Below are 27,879 nucleotides of genomic sequence, written 5' to 3' on the forward strand. Positions count from 1 at the left end.
AGGTGTTTTCCATACTTATATCTATCTGCCTGTCAACATTTTACAACATTTTACTGGTCATTTAGTCAGTTATCATTTCCTCAGTTACTTAAAGAGTTTCAAGGTCTGAAGCATAGACAGTTGCAAATGTAGGGGAACAGGTTATCCAAAACACTTTTAATTCCACTGTCCTCTCAAATCAATGCAATGCCTAAATAAACCTAGCGATCAGAACTGGAATGCATGAGTAACGGTTATTATTAAAAATAGGCACGCAAGAAACAAACTTTATCATACCATGAGTTTCTGAGCAAACGAATTTGCAAACCAATACACAGACACAGATTTAGAGTTATAATTTTATTCTAATTCATATTATCAGCACTATAACAGGCCTTTTGTATCACATAGCGTTTGTACCGTATTATGAATATTGTAAAATTTGAATAGATAAGTAGATTTGCACTGTATCATCAAGTCACTTATAGTATATTATTCTTGAATTATCGTGACTGTTCCGTATTATTAGCGCAGTACGTAACTGAAAAACATAGTAAGATCTTTCTCTTGAAAAAATTTAAATTGAGATTAGATAGAGAAAACTGATAGAGAGAAAATTCATATTGAGATTAGATAGATATCTATCTATTTATTAATATCTAGAGAAAATCTATCTAGAGAATCTACCTAGAGAAAAATCTATCTAGAGAAAATTGAGATTTAGTCTGCATAGAAATGCTTGTCACTTAAAGTCACTTTGAGGCTCAGAAAACCCTCCAGTAATTATGGAGAAGTCATTATATTTACACCGAGTGACTGGAGTGGCATTTAGGCTGAGGGCGTAGTTAGGCCGTACTTCTTCAAATATGACGCCGCAAATCCTGCAATTCTGTTTGTTCACGAAGCTAAACAGAAAGTGCGCTTCATCACTGAACGTTACTTTCTTGATGAAACTCTTGTCTACTCCACCACTAACTTCAAAGACAACAGATGAAAATCGTGTAACCGTCAGTACTACTAACTTACTAGAGCAAAAATGGCTCGAATTTGAAAAGTTATGTTCTCTGTGTTATGTTCCTATATGAACTCCAATAATAAAATGAAAAATTCAGTTTACTTTTTGTGTGTGTTTGTGTGTCGAATAGCAATCATACTTTTTGTATTTTATTTTTTATAATGAATATAAAATTATGCTAAATATAAACATAGGGATCGGAAGCACATATAAAAAGTTATTTTTCGTAATTTTTTTTAAGTTAACATTTTAAAATTTACAAATGCCAAAATATGAATATTGAACAGAATTACGGATGGTATTCAAACAAAGGAATACGTAACTGAGATGCAACTTCATCTCAAAAATACTCAATGTGATTGATATCTAGAGATTGTAGAAGTCACCTAAGCAAGAGAGACTCTCCTTCGACATCAAAGCAATTCTGTGCAATACCACGCTATGATAGGACGCATTATCTTGTTAAAAGTAGCCATCGCCACCATTGCCATTGGGATAAATCAACATAACAGAATGTACTTGGTCAGCAACAATGTTCAGATACTACAGTTTATTCAGACACTCATGAACACGAAATAAAAGGCCCAAAGAATGCCAGGAAATCATTCTCAAAAGTATCACACCTTCAGCTGCGTGAAGGGTTGCAGCAATGCAATTAATGTCCATGCTTTCGTGCTAATTGCGCCAAATGCTCACTCGCCCATTTGCATTATATAACTGATCATGGAATTCATTGGACTAAATAACTTGTTTCCGATCATCCACTTTCCAATCCTTGTGTTCTTAGAAAATGTGAGACGTTTCATCTTGTAAAGCTGCAGACCAAAATTGCCTTCGGCATCCATATCCCATACAGCAAACTGTACGTTCGGAGATCATTTGAGACGATCTTTGATTAAGATCCGCTGCGATTTTCTGCTCTTTTACCGTTCTGTTGTCTTTTACAAGTATGGAGACTTTCCGTTCAGCCCAAGTATTCACCAGTCAATGGATGACCACAAGTTTCCTGCTGAGATCCAGTTTTTTTGCCTGACAGTCAAATCTTGAAACGCTTTAACTACACCTGCTCTTGAACATTTCATAAATGCGCTGGTTTCGTTGATACTTACTCCAAGCGCCTACAATCGTTTGATGTTCAAAATTCGTCAAATCAAGTTTTTCCCCAAAATTGTTAACAAAAAATTCACATATAGTAACTCTTTCGGGAAAGAAGATTCCACTCCATTTTTCTACTAGCCCAGCCTTCTCGCGGCAACAATGTGACGCCATAACTAATTTGCTTAAAACTGTCATGTGGTCATAAAAGTGGCCACTCGGTGTATACTTAATCCCGAATACAGTCCCAAATGAAATCATAACACATTTAGTATAGCTACTTAACACTTACTCTCCCCCTTAATTATATCCCTACCAATTATAATAAAAGGTTAAAAATAGAAAAGGTGAAATGGCACGATTTTTGAAATTGTTATCCGAAAACACCACCGGAGGAAGCCCGAAATAACACTATATTTGTTCCACCTCCAGAAAGCCTGAAATCGGACATAACGTTGAAAACGGGAGGATCATTAGAGTAAAGAATATGAAGATGCGTTCAAGCTATTAAAAAAGTTAACCAAAGAAATTATGCTATACACACCTGATTTTGAAATGGAATTTATTGTGCAAATACATGTTTCCAGTTTAGAGATGAAGATAGTATTAATACAACTAGATGCCAATGTGGAGTCAAACATTCTCTCTTACATTTAAGCGAAAGTTGCCAACGGCCATACTGCCAGACATATTGCTACCCAAAACAAATGAATATGTATTCTTTATGCCACGTGCAGTCATACTTCGTATCAGTACCAGCCTTATGTTAGGACCTAAAATATTTAAAAGCAGCAATCAGATATTTTATTTGTTTTAAAAATAGTAAACCAATTTATGAAGAGAGAAAGTAACATTTCCAGTAAACTAAAATGGAATTCAATTAATATTGCTTTTTTTCAAAACATATAAATAATTCTTGTTGCTATGAAAAGACCATATATAAGTTTTAAACCTTTCTATGGAGTATTAAAAAATATTCCGTTAAAAAAAACAAGCAACTCACTTTTAAAGTCTTTCATCCGTTAAGCTTATAACATAAACCATTTGCATTTTATGCTATAGTGCTAAGAGAATGATAAAGATTACTGGCAGTTATTAATAGTGTTACATAAGTAAAATACATCTTCGAAAATAGAACAAACAAGTCATCTATTGAATTTTCTGCAAAATTCAAACATTCATCCAGCAACTGTTTTGATAACATCAAATAAATTCATGCCATTAAACATGCTTTTAATTTCTTTAACAATTTTTATTACTTCACATATTGAATAAAGCCACTGACTTCCTAGTTAGGGCCTGCAGTAGAAAATTCATTCAATTTGTTAGTATTAACTACTTGAACTTACTGCATGGGTAACTGCTTCTATACCTAGGATGATTTTTCCACTAATTAAGTTTTTATAACTGAGCAGAAATTTAGAATAACTACTATAACTAGCTATGTAAGAGCCTTGACAATTAGAACACACTAAGTGATTGTCTCTGCCTCACAAACTATACTTTTGTGGTTTAAAGAAAGGCAGTTTAAGCAGCATCCCACTCCAAACTCTGGCAGCTTTGCTTATTTAGATCATTCAGAAAACGCTAAATCCCCACAATTACTCAAAGTGTGGCTTATGTCATTAAAGCGTCAATGTACTGTCTCTTGCCATGGTATAATTCCCTTGACAGCATGTGTTGAAATCATTTTACAGCACAACTGCTTTTTGTTAAACAATTCTCCAATCCTAGACTTTATCCTCCATGGCTAGATTTTGTAAGGAAACACTTTCCCTACCTTATAAAAGAAACTTCTCTGGGTATCCAGAAGTAAAATATACAGTTTCCGTGATCTCTTAAATGCAAATTCCCTTTCAAACAAAATGTTTTTAAATGATTAGAAACTGAACAAGGGAACAATTTTACCTCAATGAAAGAAAACACAAAGTACCACTTACACACCTGCATTCTTTATAACCAAATACTGCAAAGAATTTTGAACAGTTTTATCGTGATGATTCATATCAGTTTTCATATAACTCAATTACTCAAAATTGCTACTTAATGAAAAAAAAATCTATCATCTCTACTAAGACTGCATATTAATTGCTTACATAATATTCTTTTGCAGATGAAAATATAAAGCCTAAATAAAAAAAACTCCCAGTACCCATTAAATAAAACTAACATGAGCTTAATAAAAAAGCAATTTAAAATATTGACGATGCACAGACTGATAAAGTAACATTCAAATCAGGGAATGCTTTAGATAGTGAAGAGCACATTTATTCAAAATATTTCTATTTCAACACCAAACATTGCTATAGACTATTAGTACTCCAATGTGTATGAATTAGCATTAGCACTTTTATTCTGGGTTTAATTTTTAGGAAATGAGTTTAAAATGTAGATGTTTTCCCCCCATACCATAAACTTTAGAGATGATCCTCCGATTCCTAAAAGTATGATACTATGGAAAGATATTTCATTACACATGTCATTTTGCAGCTGAATTGCCATCTTTAATTCCAGCAATTTTTAGAATTCACAGAAACGTGACCAGTGAAAATCCAAATTAAAAATAAAATGTAACTTGTAGCTTGAATACATAATCAATATTCTTACATCAAAATCATCTGAGGGAATTTTATACTTCCTCTGTCTTTAAAACTTTGTTAGTTCAGATCTTAAGTGATGCACAAGCGAAACGGTAAAAATTTGCTGCAATATTCTAACCTCAGATTGCGCTAAGGCGGTGCAATAAGTTCAAACTCGTCCAACTAAGGTAGGTGGTGCTCTCTGTAAAGACACGTAATGCATGTACTTTTTGCTATACTCAATGGTTTTGCCCTTTTTCCTATGACATTTTGTTATGGAAACAGCTACGTTTACTTGCCAAGTCCTGTGTTCATTCTTACACATTTTTACTGCTTTATAGGTTGCTTTTTGCTTGCCTTATCATTCGCGCTTTAAAAATAGTATTATTATTATGACACCTACTCAAAGAAAAAGTTATGCAGCTGCTTTTGGCAGTGCAGTAAATGATCGAAATTGGAAATCTCACCGCGGCTAAAGAATTTCAAGTTGACGAGTGATGCATTCGGCGGTGGAAGTCCGAAGAAGAAGAAGTAGAAAAAATGCCCAAGAATAAAAAATCGCGCTGAACTGGTGTCATAGCCTGCTCTGTTTTCGAAGACAATTTAGAGAAATGGACAATACAACAGAGAGAAAAAGGATTATCAGTACGAACAGTTAGAACTTGCCTTCAAGCAAAGGTAATTGCTCGACAAATGGCCATTAAAAATTTTGTTGGAGGACATAATTAGTGTTTCAGATTCATGAAGCGAAAGAAATTATCTATTAGTACCAAAACAACAGTTAGACAAAAGATTCCCGTGGACTGGCTTGGAAAAATGATAGCTTTTTCGGAGTACACATCTAAGAAAATTAAAGAACAAAATTTGAAAAGAGGGCAAATAATTAATATGAATGCATTACTTTTGACTATTCTCTGAGCAGAACTGTTCATTGGTGAAAAAACTATTTCAGTGTTAGCAACCGGGAATGAAAAGACTTCTTTTACTTGTGCTTTGAGTTGTGTCACCAATGGAAAGAAGTTAATCCCTTTGATAATTTTCAAAAGGAAAACAATCCTGAAAGGAGACTTCCCTAAAGAAATTATTTGTGCCAACGAAAATGGATGGATGTGCGAAGAAGTGATGTTGTTTTAGCTGACAGAAATTTATCGAAAAAGGAAATATGCTTTTTTCCAACTTTGAGGACTCATTCTTCTGGTTTCAATGTGATCCCATTTAGTGGATGCGGTAAAATTGGAAGCAAAAAAACTTAGCAAGGATGTCTCAGTGATACCATGTGTGCTTGCAAAAATTTACATCTGCTAGATCTCACTATTAATAGAATTTTCAAGCATGAACTACGAAAGCAGTGAGAGAAATGGATGTAAAACGTATTCCATTCCTTCACAAATTCCGGATGAATTAGAAAAGCTTCATATGAGGAGGCTGCCTTAAGGGTTGATAAAGCGTGGCAATCAGTCCAAGCTGATATGATCATATCAGCTTTCATTAAATCGGAAATCATCGAAAAAGAAAATGAAAGGGAAGACAGTGACATTGAAAGAAGTGATTTAGAACAGAATGATGAAATTGACCTTGATGGTCATTTGTTAAATTTATTTAATTCTGACATCGACGAGTTAGATTTTGAAGGTTTTGTAAATAAATGTAGTTTAATTATAAAATTCTGTTTGTTTGTCTAATTTACATATTCTTTTTCATAATATGGTAATTTATGGTAATAAACAAAGTTTACCGAACCCGTAAAAATGTCTATTAGAAATCATCAAAGAAATCATCAAATATCTATTAGAATCTGTTTTCGGCAAGTACAAGGTAAATGTTTCTTTCTTCCTTATTTATTTATCTATTACTGATTATATTTATGTTGTAAATGTTATCGATGATGATTACATCAATATGGCAGGGAATTACTGAATACATGAATATTAAGTGCCATGTTTCGGAATGCTTTGCCGCGGTGTATACAGCAGTGTGGCTTATCCAATGAACTTTCCTTTTTTTTAGCTTTTTTTTAGTCAGTTATACTGTGTGCGGCGCATACGCCAAAGCAGCTTATCTACCCAAAATCATAGTAAATTCCAATTTAAAAATTCTGCTGTATGTGGAATAATTCAAAATGAGGTTTGACACACAGGACAAAGGCAGCATTTTTCTGAGAAGTGCCAAACAGGTAAGATGCTTCATGCATCAGGAAAGCTGATGTCTTTCCCTTTCTTTAATAATGCTGCAATACTGCTTTTAAATTAACTAAGACAGCCTATGTTAAGTTTCAAAATAAATATAAATAAAGGAGAACTGGTCTGAGTTTATCCATCACAGAAGTTTGGCAACATTACACCTCCTACAGTCAGCTAGATGTGTTTTCCCACATTCTTCTAACAAAAAACATCTAACATAAATGAAAACATTGAGTTGGATGCACTTCTCCACATTCTAATAATGAAAAAAAGCAAAGAACAAAAATGAGAACAAAAAAAAAGGAAATTTTTATCGAAATAAACAAAAGATATGGATGTTGCTTTAACTTCAAGAGCTGCGATTCCCAATTTGCTTGCGCCAAAAAATCTACCAAACCCAGAAGCATAGAACAGAAACAGACGCCCACACATAAAGGTCAAAAGCCATTTGACTCAACCGGTGTGAAAATCATTACCTTTTAGTGCCACCTACTGGCATTTAAAAATTCAAATAAATCGTTCTGTTTTCAAATTACGCATATGCATTGCTGGGCTGAAAAGACTGATCTGAGCTACTCACGTAAAAGCGACGCTGGGCTGGTAAGAGTGGAATCAATGTGTCGCGTCAACAAGATGGTCATGAACGGGTTAAAAAACAGTTTTATATGAATAAACTAAAATAATTTTTGGCATATTTGATTCATAATTTTCAGAATATATTTGAATAGAAAATACTGCATTGTTTAAAATGAACTGCAATATTATTTGAAATACAGTCAAAAGTCTTTAATCCGGACTCGTCGGGACTTCCACGATTCTGGATTATAGATCATCAATTTAAATCTGGTAAGATGGCATGCAGAATTGATACAATTAAAAATATGAAATCGTAATTTATGAAATAAAGAACAATTATGATCTAAAGGGTATCAAAATTTACGAAAAAATGCTTAATATTTATTTGTTTACTTTATTAAACATTTCTTACAATGTAAGTTGTTTAAGATGCTTCCACAAAAAAATCAAAAAGTTTCTTTTTCTTGTACCATATATAGTGGACTTTCCAATGCCATACTTCTTGCATACTTTTAAGACGGATAGGCCTTTATCCATTTTTTGCAGTAATTCCACTTTTCGTTTAATAGACATCGAGACATGCTTTCGCTTTGTAGATCCTTGGGCAGCTCCATATTTAGAAACTCTTTTTGACATAATCGAAAGTTCAAGCTTAATTTTTATAAAATTGCTCTAACAGTCTGCAAAAAATAATAAACTGGATCCAATTATGAGATTAAGGAACAATGCAATCTGCAACATTAACTGAAATAGATAATTAGATAATTTTAGCCTAGCTTATATCATCCATTATACATTAAACGCATAATGCATTTACGCATGCGCATAAAGTTTGTAGCTTTGAGATCCGGATTATAGATCATTTCGGATTACAGACTTTGTGCTGTATTGCAAATTGATCATAATTACGTTAAAATTTCATTGCCCATTAGTGAATTCAAAGTTCTGTTCTCACTCAGCATGTATTATTCTTAAAAAAGAAATTAGAAAAACTGAAAATGTTCCTGTAGTAACACTCCAGAAATAAAAAAAATCAATTTTCTATTATGTTCATATGCAGTTTAAGGCATGTGACATACTCATTGATGGACACAACTTACAGTTATAAATGAAAAGCTTATATTTTAGTTAAATGTTCAGTAAAAGTCTGTAATTTTAATTAAAAGAAAAAAGAAATCTAAATGACAGGAAAACTTTTCTTAATAATGTTTAATAGAAAATGTTTCAAATTTACAGAAAAGTGGCACAGTACAATAAAATGAACAACTGAATGAGAACATAAAGGATGATAAATATAATACCAAAATGTCTCCCATGACAGACACAAGCCTTATGTGCTTAAAGTTCAACTGCTTCTAAACACAGTAGTAAATCTATAAAAGAAGAAAACATGATTATAATCAATAAATTTAATATGCAGTAACACCAAGCTCCTTACTCAAAAGAAAACAAATTCCTAAAAATAATACTTACAGCCACATCATTATAAATACAACTGAACCTTAATATCTCAAAATTATTTTTTGTCTCTTCAATGTATTTTCCCACAGCTACCTCAAACATTTTTGTTGAGACCTTTGCTATCTCGAATATTCATATTATGTCACAGCAATGAATAAGCCCTTGTATCTCTAACATATTTGAAAATATTAAATAGCCTACAGAGGTGTGAGGGCTTATCCATCCAGTTTCCAGGCTCTACACTAGTGGGGAAAATTCTTTCTCTTTTTGTGTACTCTAAAAGCTAAGATATCAAAAAACTGCAACTATTCTTTGTATGGAGAATTTTTTATGACTTTTTGTCTCCAATACAATGATGACTTATCTGATATGAGCAGCAATTTTTCATTCCTGTCTCTCATGAAAATCAATTCTCTTAGAATCCTGAAATTTTATTTTTTGGTAGTGAACATTTTAATTGCAACATGTGGGGCTTTAAAAGATGCCAGAACTGTGCAAATATAACATCGCTATCAGACAAACATGATGAAGAAGAATTGCATTAAGATTATAAAAATGTGACAGTAAAAACAGTAGAGGAAACTATCATGAGACTGCATACATTTTTATTGTTCTGAAACAACAGTCCTGACAAAAGTAACTGGTGTAAAACAGATTACTGATTTGATATTTTTTTTACTATATCTCACTTGTTGCGGTTTCTACAGTTAGATTCGTGATTTCCAAAATTAGTTTTATACTAACATAACTTTTCAGAATTATGCCAATATAAAAATAATTTCCTTTTCATCATTTTTTAATTTTGATTTATTTTGTATATTGACAACCAAAATATTTTATCCTTCTCTATGCGATAATCTGAAAATCTTCAACTGTTTTGGTAGAATATTAATAGCTAAATTTTTTGCTGTTATGAAGTAAAGTCAGATGTAATACAAAGTCCATAATCTGTGCATCCAATATCTGGAATGGTCTAAAATCCAGACTTTTGGATCATCAGCAACCATTTTTTTTATGCTTTATGTTTGCGCATTATATTTTTCTATTATAAAACATGTGGAAAGTCTTGATTCTTAATTTTACTTCCACACTGACGACAACTTGGGCACATCATCATTAATTAGACTATCAACAAACACATTGCTGCTTGAGAAATAACTCACACAGCAATGTCTGAACATTTTTTTGTAATATTAGTAACTGAATACCCAAGAGCATGGCAATGTTTTATAATGCTTGACAATTACAGACTTCAAAGAACTGTACTGCAAAATTCTAAGTATGTTGACAAAGAGAAATCTAACAAAAATTTCTTTCAATTTGAACATTAATGATATTCATAGGCTAAAAAATTACATTTAGTGTTGTTTTAATTAAGAATAATTTATTTGCATTTCAGATAAGCCCAGGACCAATGGCAGAGCTGATATGGCTGTACTGGAAGCAGAATTAAGGAGAGGCCAAAATTTTACAATTCAAAGAAGCACTGAGCAATGAAATTATGGGATGGCAAAATCTTTAGAATTTAGGGAAGTTACTAGGATACAGAATTTAGGGGCAGCAAAATTTTTTTAATTTAAGGAGGCTCTTTGCAGCAAAATTTTAGACCAGCAGAGATTTCACCAGACCAAAAAATGTTTAGCACCAGCTTTTGATATGCCTTAAGTACATCGGGAATTAATTTATTAAAGACACAGCTAAGCCTTAAGCATGCGCAGAAAATATGCATAAGTATAATAAATAACTATTATAATTCAGGCTTAACTTCATCAGCATGCAATAGAAGCAAGACAAAATTTTGCAAAACAACATGTCTATGTCACCAATCTCATGATACATTGCCAACAGAATACAGCAGACACTAAGACTGCAATCTGGAGGTGTGTCGATATTGCAAGTAAAAAGTGAAATTATTCAAATAATGGAATTTTTGAAGAAATGTGGAGAAGTGGTACTAAATGAAGATGATATAACAAGAAGTTTTTCATTGCGATGACAATGCCCAATTATCAGTCAAATAACAGACAGCAAAATCTGCAGCATGGTTCTAAATCCAGAGAACCAGAAAAAAATAAGACAGAGGTTTTTTGAGAATGACAATTTAATGGGAGTTCTTGATCTAGCAATTACCTGCTTTGAACAATGAAACTTTGAAACCAAATAAAAATGTCTATCTATAGAATTACAGGGAATGTATTAGCACAAAAACTAAAGCAAATTAAACAACTTAATTCTTTTAAGGTCATATACACTTCATTATTACACAAATCACTATTTCATATTTTTAATTTCATAATTTCTACATATCATCTTATTGGATTAAAACTGATAATCACATAGCAATATTTAAACCAGGGGAAATCCCAAATCCAGAATCGCTGAAGCCTCGATGTGTTGGGATCTAAGATTTTGAGCTGTATAGTATTACATGCATATGGTTTGTAATAGATTAAATGCACACAGCTCTGATGATAGGTTGATAAAATTTATTTTATCAAAAGAAACACTTAGGAGTTCTCGAACATTTCACAAAAGTAGTCATACAACTCTTCACAATATCAGAAAGTACAATGAGCAGTTACACTTCAAACTACTAAGAATGTTAAACACAATGCAAGCAAAGCACATCTAAAAGGCAAAGCTTTCAATACTCTAAACTAACAGCTCACAATAACTGAGGGCAGATGCTCTGTTCAACTTTATATAGTTTTCACCCAACTGCTGACTTATTTCTAGTACTTTCTGTTCCTTGAAATTACTGGAAGGCATATGAGAGCCAAATTACGGTTGCAGCTACATATGAAATCAATTACAGTTATTCAATTACAACACCAATTACGGCGATACAGGGACCAGACAAAAATGTCAGGAAGTTTGGCGACTTTCTGCTAAATTTGGTGACAAATATTAGTCACTAAAACTGTTGCCAGCTTGGTGATATAAATTAGCGAGACAGCTATTTGTTGTTGTTGTTGCTGCCATCTTGTCCATATTACATGGAACAACGGTTGCCAAAGCCTACTTCAAAGAGAGGTTGAACTTCTATTTTCCATCTCAATTTTGAGGGACAGCACCCCCCAGGAGAATCCGGGGTCTCCTACCCCTCTCCCCTTCCACCAATCCACCCAAGCGGACTTTCAACTCGCCATATATTTAGAGTATCGCCATGCCACACGACACTATACATTTACAAGCATCCATGTCTTCTCCAGAATTCGAACCCAGGCTCTTTGGTACTATAGTAAGATCCCCTAACCACTATACCATCTGAGTGATAGATAGCCATTTACTCTGTTAAACAGACTTGCTCCTGTAATCTTATTTCTCTATCTAAGCATCCTGCCTCTAGATTTTCATGTTATGTTATAGAGGAAAATACAGTAATTTCACATACAATTGCACTAAGAAAGCATTTTTAGTTTAAAAGCATAAATGCTGCATTTACAAAATTTCATTCTTTATTCATGTCCATTCCTTGACATTAATTTTATACATCCTCATATATGCAAGTTTATAACATGCTTCCCTCTTAGGTTTCTACTTATTATTTCCTTTGAAGATGATAACCCTAAATTCTATTTCACATTTATTCAGAGCAGTCATTTTTTTTATAGATGATGACCGAAAGCAAAATGTTTTGACGAGACCATGAAGAAAAGCAATAATATTGCCAAAATAAAGAAGTTTTATTTCTTAAAACTATCAAGGTCCCAGTAGTTTAATACTGCCCAGTGCATAGCAACATTAACCTTAAAATAAAGAAATAAAATTGTGGAACAAATGCACACATACACAATCAAAGTATAAGATACCATCAGAAAATGTAATCAATGAATGTATTTCATGACAATCAACACATTTAATTGAATGATATAATACATTTCTAATGTATTAAAATATGTCATAGCTGAATGGAATATTAAACTTTGAATGAAAATATGGAAACAGAAAAATGTAAAGTGATGCAAAACCAAAACATATGCCTCTAAATAGCAGCACACTTAATAACAACCATAAGTTCTCAATAAATAATAATGAAAGTGATATAAAATTGCATAATTGCATAGCTAACTTATTTTGTCAAGGTCGTAGAAATCAAACAAGCAATTAAAAACCCAAGTCAATTTCTATTGAACATCTTTTTTCAAATATTAATGCCTCTGCTAGTAGGAGATAGTGCAGTTTGGCACCATTTTGCATGTTGTGTTTTCACCCACCTTGTTAAAAATTTAGTCCTCCACAAAAGCACATTATATTTACATTTTAATAACTATAATTTACCTTCTAATATACCACTCATCTTTAACCAAGAAGGCAGCTTCTAGTGCATCTAATAAAAGATCATTTCTACTAATGCCCTCACACTGGTTTACTTTTTTTAGTTTACTACCTGCCAACCTTGGAATCTTAAACACTCAGATTTTTGCAAGAAATTCAGGAGAAACTCTAAACCGGGAGGATTTCATGTTGCATGGTAGCACAATTTCAAAAGAAATCCAAACTGACTTTAACTCAGTTATAATGGATGATTTATGTTTTTCAACTATTTGTAAAACAATTCTGATGTAAAATATATTAGTATTTAATTAAGTATTCTAAATTTTATGTTTTTGGCTTACTTAATGTAAAAATTTTCTTACACTTTTAATTGAAGAATCAGTAAATTAAGTTAATTCAGATTAAATGAAATTTAAAAAAGTTCACTAAAATGTAATAAAAGAACAATTCAGATGAAATAAAATTTATTATGAAAAATTATTCTGAAAATCACTAGAAATGAGAGAATGAAATCTGCCTAATTTAAATTTCACTAATTGAATAAATTTCATTTATTACTGGGAAACATTTTCCTTAATAAGTCTAAAAATTAAAAACAGGAAGATATGATGAAAAACCAAGAGAAATGGCAGCTATGCAGTTTAATGCACTAACAGAGTTTATTCACTAATAAATATTCAACTACAGAAACCTTTCTAAGGAATGAGAACAACATGATTAAAAAGCAAAATAATTAAAACACTTAGAAGACATATGGCCATTGAGAAATGAAGGTATACGGTATACTGAAGGTGAAAAGTGTACAAAAGAAATTTGCCAAGAATTACTCAACATCTATGTTAGTAAAAAGAAAATTTTAATATGGATTCCAGATATTAACAGCAAACATAATGTCAATAAAAATATTTTTTCATCAGATTTAAGTTTTTTGCTACATGAATTCCATTAGACAGCAGTCTAGATGTTGACGGGCTGTTTCCTCTAGTGTTTTATTAGTTCATTTATAAATTGTTTGAATATGTTAAAAATACTGTAAAAGAACAATTAAAAAATACAAAATTTTTATATACAGTTTATCTTCATTTTCTTTTATATACAGCTATAGTTAATATAAAGTTCTCTATAAAAGTAATTCAAAATAATTCTATGTCTATAAATATGTCAAAACAAATTAAATACTTTTAACTGTTCTTGAATTATTTAACTTACTCTTGCTTTTCATAGTATAAGGATATACTATTTATGATCTGAAGTTAACATAACTTTTGGCATACTGCATTCACCTACAAAGTAATATTTTAAAACTGGCATTTTCTTCAATACAGAAACCAGTAGTTAAATTCCATAAAACATGTGGAAATTCATACAAATTATAAACAAAAACTAACATTCAACTATGTTAACCTACTAAGTGTATACACAATATTGATCAGAAATATGACTACACTTGAAATTAATACAGTGTGCTAATATACATAGCACAGAGAGATGATGAATAGTATATTGAACTTGAGTATATTGAAATATTCCTTTCATTTCTTCGACTCACATGGCCAACCTTACATCATTAGTGAAGATGGCACTGAATATGTAACAGCTAATTACAGTTGCAGCTCATGTGACTATATATCATACTAACTGTGAAGCCATAAAACAGGCAAGATTTAATTTAAATACAGCATTCTTTCCAGCAGCTGTGGGAATGCACTTAAAAACAGCAGCTTCCAACAGAAAACATGCAGAAAAGAAAATTTCCTGGAAGGATTACAACTATGATGCAGTATACACCAATAATAATTGTAGATATGTTCTCAATCAGCCTCTGGAAAAAACAATAAAACGAGTCTTGTGGTACTGTGTACTGTTCTTCAGTTTGAAGAAATGACATAACTATTTATTTATTAGATTATACCAAGCACATTAGGGGTATTTGTCTAATGAGAGGAAAGCCTTCATGGAAGATTTTTATTTAAGGAAATAAAAACATGTGCAGCCAAATAAAATATTAAACATTTACCGCACTGACAAAAAAGTGTGTATAGAGACTTTAATTAGGAAATACATCTTGTATGTTTACATGAAGATATAGATAACAGCAAGGTACATTTTCCTAAGTTTCAATGAATGAAATTTAGTAATAAATTCGTAATTTTAAACAGTATTAAAATGATTCTACAAATCATGTGATTAAAACTGTTTCATTTTAAAGATTAGTATGTTATCTACATTTGTGTAAACTAAAAATTCACTGTATCTTAATTCTATTTGTGTAAATTAAAAACTTCACTGTATCTAACTTTTGGTTAGTAGAATAATCTTCATCAGTATGCCTAGTAACTTGCAAATATCAACACATAAGGAAAAATAGATACTATTATCAGTTTAACAGCTGAAAAATTATAAAAACTAGTTTAAATACACTGCCTTAAAATTTTAACAAAAAGCAAAACTCTGAAAACTTGTTATTTAACCCCTTAACTGCCGCGGGCGTATATATATACGCCTTGCTCAGCCGATGCGTTAACTGCCCCCCAGATGCGCAGCCGATGCGTTAACTTTGCGAATAATTTTAGGTGTAGCAGCGCAAAGCAAATGATAGCAGTTTGGAAGGACGTATATATACGCCTGGGGCAGTTAACGCATCGGCTGAGCAAGGCGTATACATACGCCCGCGGCAGTTAAGGGGTTAAAAGAATTTCTGAATATAAAATTTAAGTAAGCATCTTTTTAACCTTTTATCTTTTTTTACAAAAAAAAAAAAAAAAAAAAAAATTTCTTCTTCTCTTGCCTGTTTCAGTAAACTACATGGGTATGAGGCCTGTGAGATGGCAGATGAATTAGACCATCAAGAAGAATGTCTTCATCAGCTGAATCTCCTCCATCCTGTGGAATTTGAACATCAACAACATTTTTACTTTCCAAGCAAATATATAAAAAATAAAAGCAAGCATCATTTCTAACTCATCCATATTATGAACAGTTAACAGAGAATGCAATAAAGAAATAAACATGACTTCAACTTGCAAAATTCAAAAATAATTTATAGCCTGAAAATTAGTATACTTCCCTTTCAGAAATATTCACTTAAGAAATTAATCACTATGTAGTTCAATATAGCACAATTTTATACTTTATTACATTGATAAATCAATGAATAAGAAGTGATGCTTGCTTACACAACAAAATGCTTTGCTCAGCATTGTCGCATGTATGTAGACCACTAAATAATTGTTCATAATGCAATTATATATTAATTATGTAGAAAAATCAGCTAAATATTTTGGAATAAATCCTTACGGTAAATTTTCTTCATTCAAGCAATCGATAGATCAAACTCCCAGGCCTATTCATCCAGAGTTCTATATCTTCCATTCTCTCACTGAATAAATAAATATTCTATTGAATGTATTTGCCAAAACAGCTCCACACAAATATTCTGCACAGGGACCAATAAGCAGACAGTTGTAAATAACATTTTTCATACGAACACTCCATAACACAAAGTTTAAAAAAATACCAGAAAACAATCATATTATTATAATTCCAATATGGTATAGCACAGTAAAACAGGACAATATTTTTGTGTGTTTTATTATAATTAATTCACTTTCATACACTTCTCACCTACAAATTTTGAAAACATTTAAGCACATCATTTACTCCCACTATCTTTATAATATAAGAAGTCTTTTCAGAAAGTCTCTAGTGTAATAAAATTCAAAATGTAACATTTATTCAACAATATTCGCTACTATTCCATACTAGAGTAACATATATGACATTTTATTTCCAGTTAACGTATGTGAAATAATCCCCATAAATTAAATGACTGCATTAATAACAGTTACGTAAAATGGCAACCTTATAATGAGAGATTTTGAAAAAAACTTTTTTGAAATGATTAATATTCCATAGCATGGCTATTTTCCGTGCTTTGTTTCATAGTTATTGTAACTCTTCTTTGAGCCTTTTTCGGTGGCTTTAGCATTCTTCGAGCCTTTAGCATTTGCTTATTTCCTGACTGCTTCAGGCTTTTGCTGTCTGCCACTCTTTATTTTTCCATTTGTTTTGTTCAACCATTTTTATCACTTACACCTGAATAATCTTGAAAATAGGTCTATTTTTTGCTTAAATACAAATGAAAAAATTTCATTCCCAGATTTATGCATGTTAAATATAATTCCATATCTTCTGTGATTCGAAAATTATGCACAAATTCAAAGTATCATTTTGTTACACTATCAAAAAAATGTAATTAAGTATGAATTATAACACCTTTAGCTGAAAATTGCCAATTTTTGCACCTCTTGATCTCAGTCTATAACCAAAACTGTGAGTTATCATCAATATTTGTTTATTTTGTTCAAGATTTATGCCAACATAAAATCATACTTTTGTCTAAATTTAAATTTTGCACATGCATGTTTAAGGTTTTCTAATAGTCCTACCAATGAATAAAAATCATATCCATCTCTAGAATTTGGTGACACATCTCTTTCTAAGGCATTTGAAGACAGAACTCTCATCTTCCAGAACCTCTAAACTTGTGGTATTCCTACTTTTTTTATTCTCTTTAACATATTCGATTTATACTTCTTTTATTTTGATAAATATTTCCCAGCCTGAAATCCTTCCTTTTAAAATATAGCTCAGAGTCCTTTAAATAAAGCATCCATTCTCATCATTCAGTAAGAAATTTTTTCCATGGCCCCATTTTCTATATAACCTTTCTCATTTATACACCTTATCTCCTACTTTTATTGAATGATCTTGCATTTCTATGGTAACTATTTTGTCTCTTTTAAAAAATCGCTTTTCTTGTTATTACTCCAGAAGAAATTTTATACAGATACCAATTCATTAGCTTTTTTTCTAAATGTTAATTCACAGGGGATCTAAGTTCAGTTGAAGCAGGAGTGCTACATGATTTGAATAAAACTAAAGCCCTCACTTTGCTAATATTATAAAAATTATTCCTAAATCCAGCAACAATGATTATTCACAATTCTGTAAAATAATCTAGCTTTTGTATTCTATTAAAATGCACTTAACAAATCATACTGGTCAAGATTCCCATAGTTTATCTGAAGCATTACTCAAAATATTGTGTGGTTAGAAGATTTGTGGCAACAAATGAAAAGTTCATAATCACTTTTTTTTAGTACTCTTAACTCATTTAGTAAAGTTTATCTTGAAAGCTGTAAATTGCATTGTTGACATTTCAAAATAAATCAGAAAACGAATAAGGCTCTCACAAAAAGTGAAATTTGTACGCTTTATTCACTACTGAAAGTATACATCTTGTTATTGGAAGCTGTTAAGCAACTATTTAAATGTGACTAGTGTAAGGCTGGCACAGAATAAAATTGTCCCTCAAATAAATATTTGGTAATCTGGGATTACTTTATCCCAGATTACCAAATATTTATCATATGTGCAACCAATTTGCATTGGCGTGTTTAATTATGATTTGTCAAATGATTTTCGGCATTTGAAAGAAAGAGACTTGCTTTAGAACACAGTGTTGTGAAATTTGCAAAAAAAATATTATCTTTAAATACAAGGTGTCTGAAATGGAACTATCATGCTACCAGATTAGAACCATTATTTATTTCCAGTTCTGTTGCAAAAACTCAGCTACAGAATGTCAGCAAATCATGTCTACAGCTTTAGGTACTTGTATCATATGGCACTGTGAAGGTTTGGCACCAAAAGTTTAAGGAAAAGGACTATGACACTCAAGAAGCAGAGCACTCTGGCTGGCCTACTGATGTTCATGAGGCTCGTTTGAGAGATCTTGTGGAAGAAAATCAGTATGCAACCACTCGTTAGCTTGCTAAGGAGTTAGACGTTAGTGCCATGCCCATTAGTCGCACTAAGCATCGTAGGAACTGGATGTACAAGTTCAGTTGCTAGGTGCTGCAGAGCTGACTCGAGCAGATAAAGACAGACGTGTTCCGGACTGCACTAATCTGCTTGAATATCAATGCAAGGACAAAATTCTGGACCGAATCATAACTTGTGATAAGTGGATTTACTTCAACAGCACAGGCCGAAATGGGGGTTGGTCTGTGCCCGATGAGCCTGTCAGCAGCATCAGAAAGCACAATTTGACTAACAAAAAGAGCATGCTTTGTTATATGATGGGACTGTCGTGGTATTATCCACAAAGAGTATCTGGAAAAAATAAAACCCTCAACAGTAAGTTGTACAGCGAGATGCTAGTCTGTGTTGATGATGCTATCAAGAAAAAATGTCGAACTGAGTTCTGGCACAAAAAGATAATATTCCATCAAGACCACATGTCAGCATTCACCACCTGGACTCTCTATGGACTCAAATGGGATTTTTACCACATCCACCATATAGCCCCGACATCGCTCCTTCAGACTTCTTTTTTCACATCTGCAGTTACACCTTCCATTCCACACAGGACGTCCGAAATGAGGTTGATCTGTTCCTGGATTCATGGCTACCAAGTTTCTGGTCTGAAGCCTTTGAAAAAGCTACCAAACCATTGACAGAAAATCGTAGATTTGGGTGGTGATTCCTACCTGCACTAAAGATATTGCTTTCATGCCTTTTTTTATAACTTTATTAAGAACGTTTTTTGGCGGAAAAGTGTCATTACAACCAGATACATCAACCCCAAGTATCATACTAAAATAAAGCTTTTGAGATATAACAGGAATTCCTAAAGACAAGTGGTCAATCTCATTCACAACTTCCACTAAAGAAGTAATAAATGAAGTATTTGAGAGTACAGATGTCCAGCTAACAATAAATAAATTTTATATTGAACCTATCCATTCTACAAGAATTGCAAGCTGATGTTAATAGCAATAGAGTTGCTCAAACATCGGAAGACACACAGTCAACATCTCTGAATTAGGCATATGCTAAGGTACCTACCTACCTTTTGTTCTGGTATTTATAGTTTGAATTTTAAAAAAGCTTAGGAAATAACTGAATGAAAACATTTAGCTAGAAAAATCATTACTACTTCATATTAGCTGATGCAGGTAAGAGGATTTCTTCTAATATTGCTCTAAATCTATACAGAGAATATCTAATATCAAGTACTTGCAGAAATTTGTGTAATTCTATTCATAGTTTTCTGATTCTGAACTACAATATCACGCTATATACACAATGTATGTATGGCATGATATTTATGTAACATACATAACAGCTGCAAAAATGAACTGATGAATTGCACACAGAAAGATATTAACAACATTAAATGAAATAATCATAAAATGTAACATAAGTAATATCTAGGGGCATTCTTGGGTTGTTGGTTGCTCAGACGCAAAACCAACAATGCTGCCATTGTTAATTTTATTAAAATTTTGATGTGATTTTTATTTTTGTGTTCAAAGGCAAATCATCAAAATTTACATTTATATCAATACTAATCATAAAAACATTTTGTAAGTAAAAGCTTGATTGTTAACATTTCACATAAATGGACTGTGACTGCCTATGTGCAGAGACACCTTTTGTACTCATATCAGCAATAGCCTTACTTCTGTATGCTACAGCACCTGAAATAGGCTATTAATGTAAAGTGTGTCATAATATAGTTTCAAAACTGGTATAGCTATAAAAGTTCTATTTTGTTTTACAAAAACAGTGAAACATTCAGCTGAATCTTGTAAGCATACTTCGCCTAAAGAATGGATTATTCTGTAAGAAAACTACGACAAGTTTGAGTTGTTTATTCATCCTGTCACAATCCCCTTCCCCCCCTCCTACACTTGATGCTCTTAGGTCATTTATTTTTCAATTTCCGTATTTCTTTACAATAGCAGGTGTTTAAGAGATTGTGGAAATGAGGATTCTTTTAGAGACAACACTGATATCCTAAATGGGTAAGCTGTGTAATTTCTATACTGTTACCATTTGTTACAAAATACTGATTACTAATTCTATTCTATATGTTTCATGATATAGAAATATTTATTACAAATATTAAATATTTTATACATATCATACAGAAATATTTTATCATGCATAAATACAGAGTATCTTACAATATTTAATACTGTACAGAAATAAATTAACGTATAATTTGAATATTTTATGTGCTTTTGAATACAATTAGCACCATTAGATTTTTCATATAAATATATAATCATATTACCAGAAATTGTTATATTGAGCTAATACTGCATATACAGTGAAGTTCTGTTAGTTTGAACAAAAGATGATGTCCTGAAAATCAGTTAAGAAATAATAAATTTTGTTAGTTTGAATTACTTGTCTAATACCTTCAATAAAATAATTTTTGAAAAATTAATACTCAAAATAAAATGTCTTTTAAATATCCAGCAAGCAGGCTATTACTTTATTACTCTTGAAAGAGGATCATCAAAATTATCAATATGTGAAATGAACTGCAAATACAAATAATTTGAGTTGAAAATTTTATATCCTGGTACACATATATCTTGAGTACTAAGCATTGTAACACCACCATATCATAAAGTTTACTGTACCAAAGTGCGCATTAGGCAAGCAATCAAGTTTTGTTAACCTTTCCTGCAACTAAATGCAGCAAAGGTTGCAACCCGTGATCATCCTCTATATTAGGAAGGGCCGGAAATTGTCCACAGTATCCCTCTAAAAGTGATTTTAACCACCCATCTTGCTACATCGCAATGGCCTCAATCCCACAGCACAAACTATTACTTGAACTTTCTCTTAAACCCCTGAGGCTGAACTGGGACACGAGGCACTCGTCTCACCTCAGGTCGTGAAGACCACCCCAGGGGAAAGACAAACTACAGATACCATTGTTAACCTGGAAGAACATTAGAACATATATGGATTTTTCTGTTTAATTATGTCCAAATTTCTTAGATAAATTTAGAAACATAACATCTAATATGAAAGTATATCTAAATTTAGAATTTTTTCATGTTAATAAAAAGACTCGTATCTTGTATTCTCCCTGACAGATGGCAATGTTAAGGATTATTTAAATATAAAAAATAATACTTCAACAAGTAATAATAGTAAAATTTTAACACAAAGTAGTTTAACACTAAGTAATAATTTTTAACACAAAAAATCTGAAGCTATCTGCAATATAAGATTACCCAATGCAGCAGTGGATCTCAAACTTTCGGTACATTGTGCCTGGTCACGAACAAGTCTAATACAGATGCAAGATAATTTCCCCAGAGAGGTTTTGAGATATTATTGGAATTAGATGACATTTTTATAACTAAGCGATATTTTTAATCTGGGGAAAATATATCTGCACTTAAAAGTACCTCAAAGCTGTTGAAGTTATTCAATTTTTATTGCTTTTGAATTATTCATTCAAAATCTTAATAACCAACTTAAGAAACTAAACAAAATTACAATTTTATTTATAACAATTTTATTTCAACTGTTCAAGCCACTTGTAGCATAATCTCATGTTTTATATTTCATGTCGAAAAGACCTGTGACATCTGGCTGCAATATGCAGTTGACTCTGGATTCCACTGAATTCTGCATTCAATTTTATTGACACTATTCCCACGTTATTACACATTTTTTGTGCATATGTGTGCGTGTAAAACATATAAACAACCTATTTTATTTCTCGTACCAATTATTTTTAGTCAATAATAGTATGTTCTGTGAATCTTCTACAAACTGAAACATATATTTGGTCTTTTTGTAATACAGTCAAAAGTCGTTCATTCGGACACCCATAATCAGGAATGATCTATAATCCGGATCTATAATCACAAACTCTTGTAGAAGCTTTTGTGTTTAATCTTCAGTCAGCCTTCTTTTCCGTTACAGCATGCTATAAGATTAAGCAAAATAACTCCAAGAAACCGCCCTTGGATGCAGAATATTTCAGAGAAATACTAGGCTCTGTTTATGGGCTACGAATGAGGTTATCTTCAAATTCTGAAGTTGCAAGAATGAAAAGGGAATGATAGGGAAAACCGGATCCTAACACAAATACTTTTGAAAGCAATGTGGTTAAGACTCTAGGGACATCAAACCTGACAGTTCACTCCACTCTTTCAGCTTGGAAAACATGGGAAAAAGACATGCCACTAAAGTGGACATCCCCGTTTTTTCAAACAGAGAATATTAAGGCCAATATAATGGCCATCCCATCCCGAAAAGTCAAGACTGCAAATATTCATAAAAATTCTCATCTATATGTACAATCAAAATGGAACAGAAAACAATCATTATGCATCATAATATATCCTTGGCAAGTGTTTATATTTTATTTATGAAATTGATCTATTATAAATGACAGCAGGTGGTAAATTTATACTTATTTTTTCAATAATGACAATGCCAATATGCATATCATTGTGAATACTTGCAGTCGCAAAATTCGAGGAAAAGAAAATATAAGAGAGAAGGAAAGTATAATTAAAGCTGCTGAAACAAAGAGTTGAAGAAATGAGGAAAATATGATGAGAATGATATTAAGAGTAAAATGTATAAATAAGAATGTTTCTTATGATAACTTATGCCAATTATATAAAGCACATTTCACACAATTTTTTTTTTCTTTTTTTTGAAAGCTAGAAATCACTGCTGTGATATAATACACTCATGTCCATAAATTAAGGATAATGCAAAATCAGGCAAAGGAAGAGTTAGAAGCAAAACAAATTTGACTTATTTGTAAAGCTTATTTATTAAACAAAAGGTAAAGAGCAAAAAAAGATGCTATATGTTTGATATTATTAAAAAAATTAGCGATTTTTTCTCCCTGGAGCAAATTACAAAAAAAAAACCTATTTACAAAAAACCAATATTACATGGTTGGTATGATTGTTAATACATTGTATGTCTCCCAGACGATGCAATACAGTCCGTACATGCTGAGTATCAAATTATCCATCTGATCTTGGGGGATATTACACCACTCAAAAAGCAATGCTCTTCGAAGTTCCGGCAGACATGCAGTAGGAGGTTGACTGGCTGCAACTTGTCGGCCAAGCATGTCCCACACATGCTGTACTGGATTCAAGTCCAGTGAGAATGCTGGCCAGTCCATATAGGTGATATAACCCGATTGAAGGCATTCGCTTACGATGTTTGCACGATGAGGACGGGCGTTGTCATCCATAAGCACAAATTGTGCACCCATGGCGCCCCGAAACAAACGTACGTGTTGTTCCAGAATGACGTCCCGATAGATTTGGCTTGTCATGGTTCCAATTTGAACATGCAGGTCGGTTTTGGAACCCAGAATAATTCCACCCCAAACGAGCACTCCTGCACCACCGTAACGGTGTCGTTCAATGATGTTTTCTTGGTGGTAATGGGTACATGTAGCTCTTCATATGAAAGTCCGGAGAGAATTAGACTGCAAGCTACACCTGGACTCGTCGGAAAACATCACACAAGCCCACTGTTGCGGTGTCCACAATGCATGCTCTCTACTCCAGGCTAACCGCAGACGACAGTGAGTTGCAGTAAGTGGAACGCATCTGACAGGTCTACGAGCATATAGACCAATCTGCCCTAAGCGTCTGTACACGGTCTGCCTTGAAATTGTCGTACCAGTGGCTGAAGAGAGCTGACAAAACAGGTCTGAGGCTGTGCTCCACCTGTTTCTTTTGGCAGTAACTGCCAAATACCGGTCCTCATTCAGCGTTGTAACTCTGGGGCGACCTGTGCTGTAACGTCTACTCACATTACCATCATCTTGGAATCATTGCCAAAGCCTGGAGATGACACTCTGGGCAATTCCAAGTTCATCTGATACTTCCAGTTGTGTACGCCCACATTCCAGATGGCCGATAATTCTACCACGTAAAAAATCATCAAAATGCATTCTTTGTGTCATAACTATTCGGTTATTGCACTGAAATGCTTATAAAGTGCCTGCGAACAATTTTACTTCTTTGCCTGTATTCCTTATATATCACTCTCTTACATTCTCGTCATTGTGACGTACCATCAGTGTCATCTGGTTACTTCCTGAAATTTGCATATGATTCTTGAAGATGTGTGTAGTGATTTTACAGGTGATATATTTATTTTAGAGTTCGATTTCTGCGTGACTTCGAATTATCCTTAATTTATGGACATGAGTGTAAATCATTCAAACTAGAATGCAAAAAATAAATAAAAAATAAGATGTACAGTTTTCCATACACAAGTATTTACAAATCTGATTATTTAACAGCCCAGACTTAATACTATGTGCTGTTCCAATTATACAAGACAAAGTCCAAGATCCGGATTCGCTGGAACTTCGGCGATTACGGATTTGGAATTTTTCTGAATATTAGATTATATGTTGACACATAGAAATTATAAAATTAAAAACATGAAATTGTGATTTATGAAATAATAAAACATTCATGATCCAAAGAGTATCAAAATTTACAAAAAAAAGAAGAAAAAAAAAAGGAGCTTAACATTCCTTTCAATGTAAGTTGTTTAGGTTGTTTCGTTTTTTGTGCTAATGGTTTCTCTTTAATTCTACAGACAGACATAATTTCTTGCTCAGTTACAAAATTCCATTATTCAAGCCCAGTAACTGCTGTGTCAAGAATTCCAACTAACTTGTCAATTGAAATTTTTTCATTTTCAATAACCTCTCTGTCAACTTCTTCACTATTGATAGCGGTATTTTCTGGATCTAGAACCATACTACAGAATTCACCATCGTTAACTGACTGATGATTAGGGCATTGTCATCACAATGATAAACTTCTGTTATGGCATCTTCATTTATTACCATTACTCCACATTTTTTTACAAAAATCCTTTAATTAGAAAATTTCACCCTTGAATTGCAATAACTGAAAACTTTCGAATTCATGGCTATCATCCTCACCATGAAATATGGCAGTTGGCCATAAGTTATGCCAAGCATTTTTTAAAGTATCTGGAGACACATCCTTGCATGATCTTATGATGCTCCACACAGCAGATTTCATGCTAAAATATTTCAGAAAGTCTTGAACGGTCTTGCCATTATTCAAGAAATTTAAATGGATTTTAAAAATGCTACTTTATATTTTCGTTTCAGCATGCACGTTATTCCAATATACATAGGCTCAATGATGGATGTACAATTTGGAGGAAAGAATAATACAGATACATTATCTTTACTAAAACTTTAAGTGAAGTATCAGCCGAACAATTTTTTAACAAGGAGGAAGGACAATTTTTGCATCAACAGGTAAAACGAACCAAATTCAAGTGTTGCTGTGCCTCAAGTATGAAATGATTTTCAAGCCAATCATTTATTAACGCATGTGTCATCTATGCTCTTTTATTTGCACTATATATAATGGGGAAAATCTTTACTCCTTTAAACGTTTGAGGTCAGGTATTTTTACCGATTGTAAAAAGTGCATACTTGTGCCTTCCTGTAGCATTTGCGCATGCTAAAATTGTTAGTCTCGCTTTGGAATCTTCGACACCAGTTGAAGCATTTTCTCTAGAGGTTGCCAAGATATTTTCGTGGTACATATTGCCAGAAAATACCAGTTTCATCAGCCTCGTAAATTTGTTCTGGAGATAACTTTTCACTATTAATGAGTTCAATTAATTGAATGCAAATAGTTCACCAGCTTCAGTATAAGCGAAAGCTTTTTCACGTTTTTCAAATTTTTGTTAAATTTTTCCTCGTCAAAAGACGAGGAAAAATTTAGCACATTTAACTTAAATCTGTAATCACATTAGCACATTTACTTAAATCTGTAAAAAATTCTTAGCACATTTAACTTAAATCTGTAATCATCACAAGTCATAATCTCAACATAAAAGATTACCATACTCTTTGTTATTCAATTACTCATATTTTAATAAAAATTATTTAGGCATCGCTGGATGAGTCATTACTCAAGTTGTCATGTGTTGATAAACATGCAGTGATGAAAGCACAATACAATAAATAATGATTTGCTAGGTTGACATCAGTGGTAAAAAATATTAGTAGGAGTAAAATCCATATGTTCTTATGTAGAATGTTTTGGTTTGAGATGTATGCCAAGCAGATATGCAGCTACAAAGGCAAATTATTGATCCCACAAATTTATGCTATAATGATTTCTTCAATAACAAGATATTTTATTTAGTGCCAAAGTGAAATTAAGAATCAGGGCTATGCATGTTTTATTATGGGATGGGGAATCAAATGCACATGTGTAAAGCATTAAAAAAAAAAAAAAAAATTCCTGAAAAAAAAAAAAGTTGGCGGGGGCTTTGAGGTCCAGATTTTAATCATTCTCGATACTGAACATCTGAATCTTGGACTTTCTACCATATTGGCTCATGAAATGTAAAAAACATATTTGTTTCAATTATGCAATTATAATAAAAATGCAAGTTTTTAATTCCATTTATTTTAACTGCATGAAACATGTTTATAAAAACATGGTTAAAAATTTAAACAGGTTTAAAAACAGAAATATTAAAATATAAATGAGAAATTCTACTTAAATTGCATAAAATGACATCAGATAAGAGTAAATATTAAAAATAACCAACAGCTTGCATTTGCTGCAATTTGATCCCAAATATGAAAAGCTTCTCGCCTTTAGTTGTCTATTGAAATAATTAATACCCTCACCCTTGTACAACATCACTGTTATTGGATTGTACAATCATCCTATTTTTCAACGAGTTCAAAATCGCAATCCTAAGGTAAGTTATGCTGAATATTTATGTTATGCCAAACATTTTTTAAAGACTTTGGAGGGGCCTTTTCACTGAGGAC

At 32.4% G+C, this 27,879-nt stretch overlaps 1 long non-coding RNA gene across 2 annotated transcripts in view; it reads right to left on the minus strand.

Annotated features, from left to right (window-relative positions):
- Window positions 1–2,632: 2,632 nt before the first annotated feature.
- The window catches only part of LOC118187465 (uncharacterized), a 37,929-nt gene continuing 12,682 nt past the window's right edge, over window positions 2,633–27,879 (minus strand). For both annotated transcript variants that reach the window (XR_015038892.1, XR_015038893.1), the window contains 3 exons: window positions 15,952–16,046; window positions 8,726–8,797; window positions 2,633–2,862 (listed from right to left, as the gene is read on the minus strand). This is a non-coding gene — a long non-coding RNA (uncharacterized LOC118187465). The remainder of the gene's footprint in view (window positions 2,863–8,725; window positions 8,798–15,951; window positions 16,047–27,879) is intronic.

This window comes from Stegodyphus dumicola, chromosome X2 (genome assembly GCF_044657685.1).
Source record: "Stegodyphus dumicola isolate Sdum_Otavi_A_Nest chromosome X2, ASM4465768v1".
NCBI lineage: Eukaryota > Metazoa > Arthropoda > Arachnida > Araneae > Eresidae > Stegodyphus > Stegodyphus dumicola.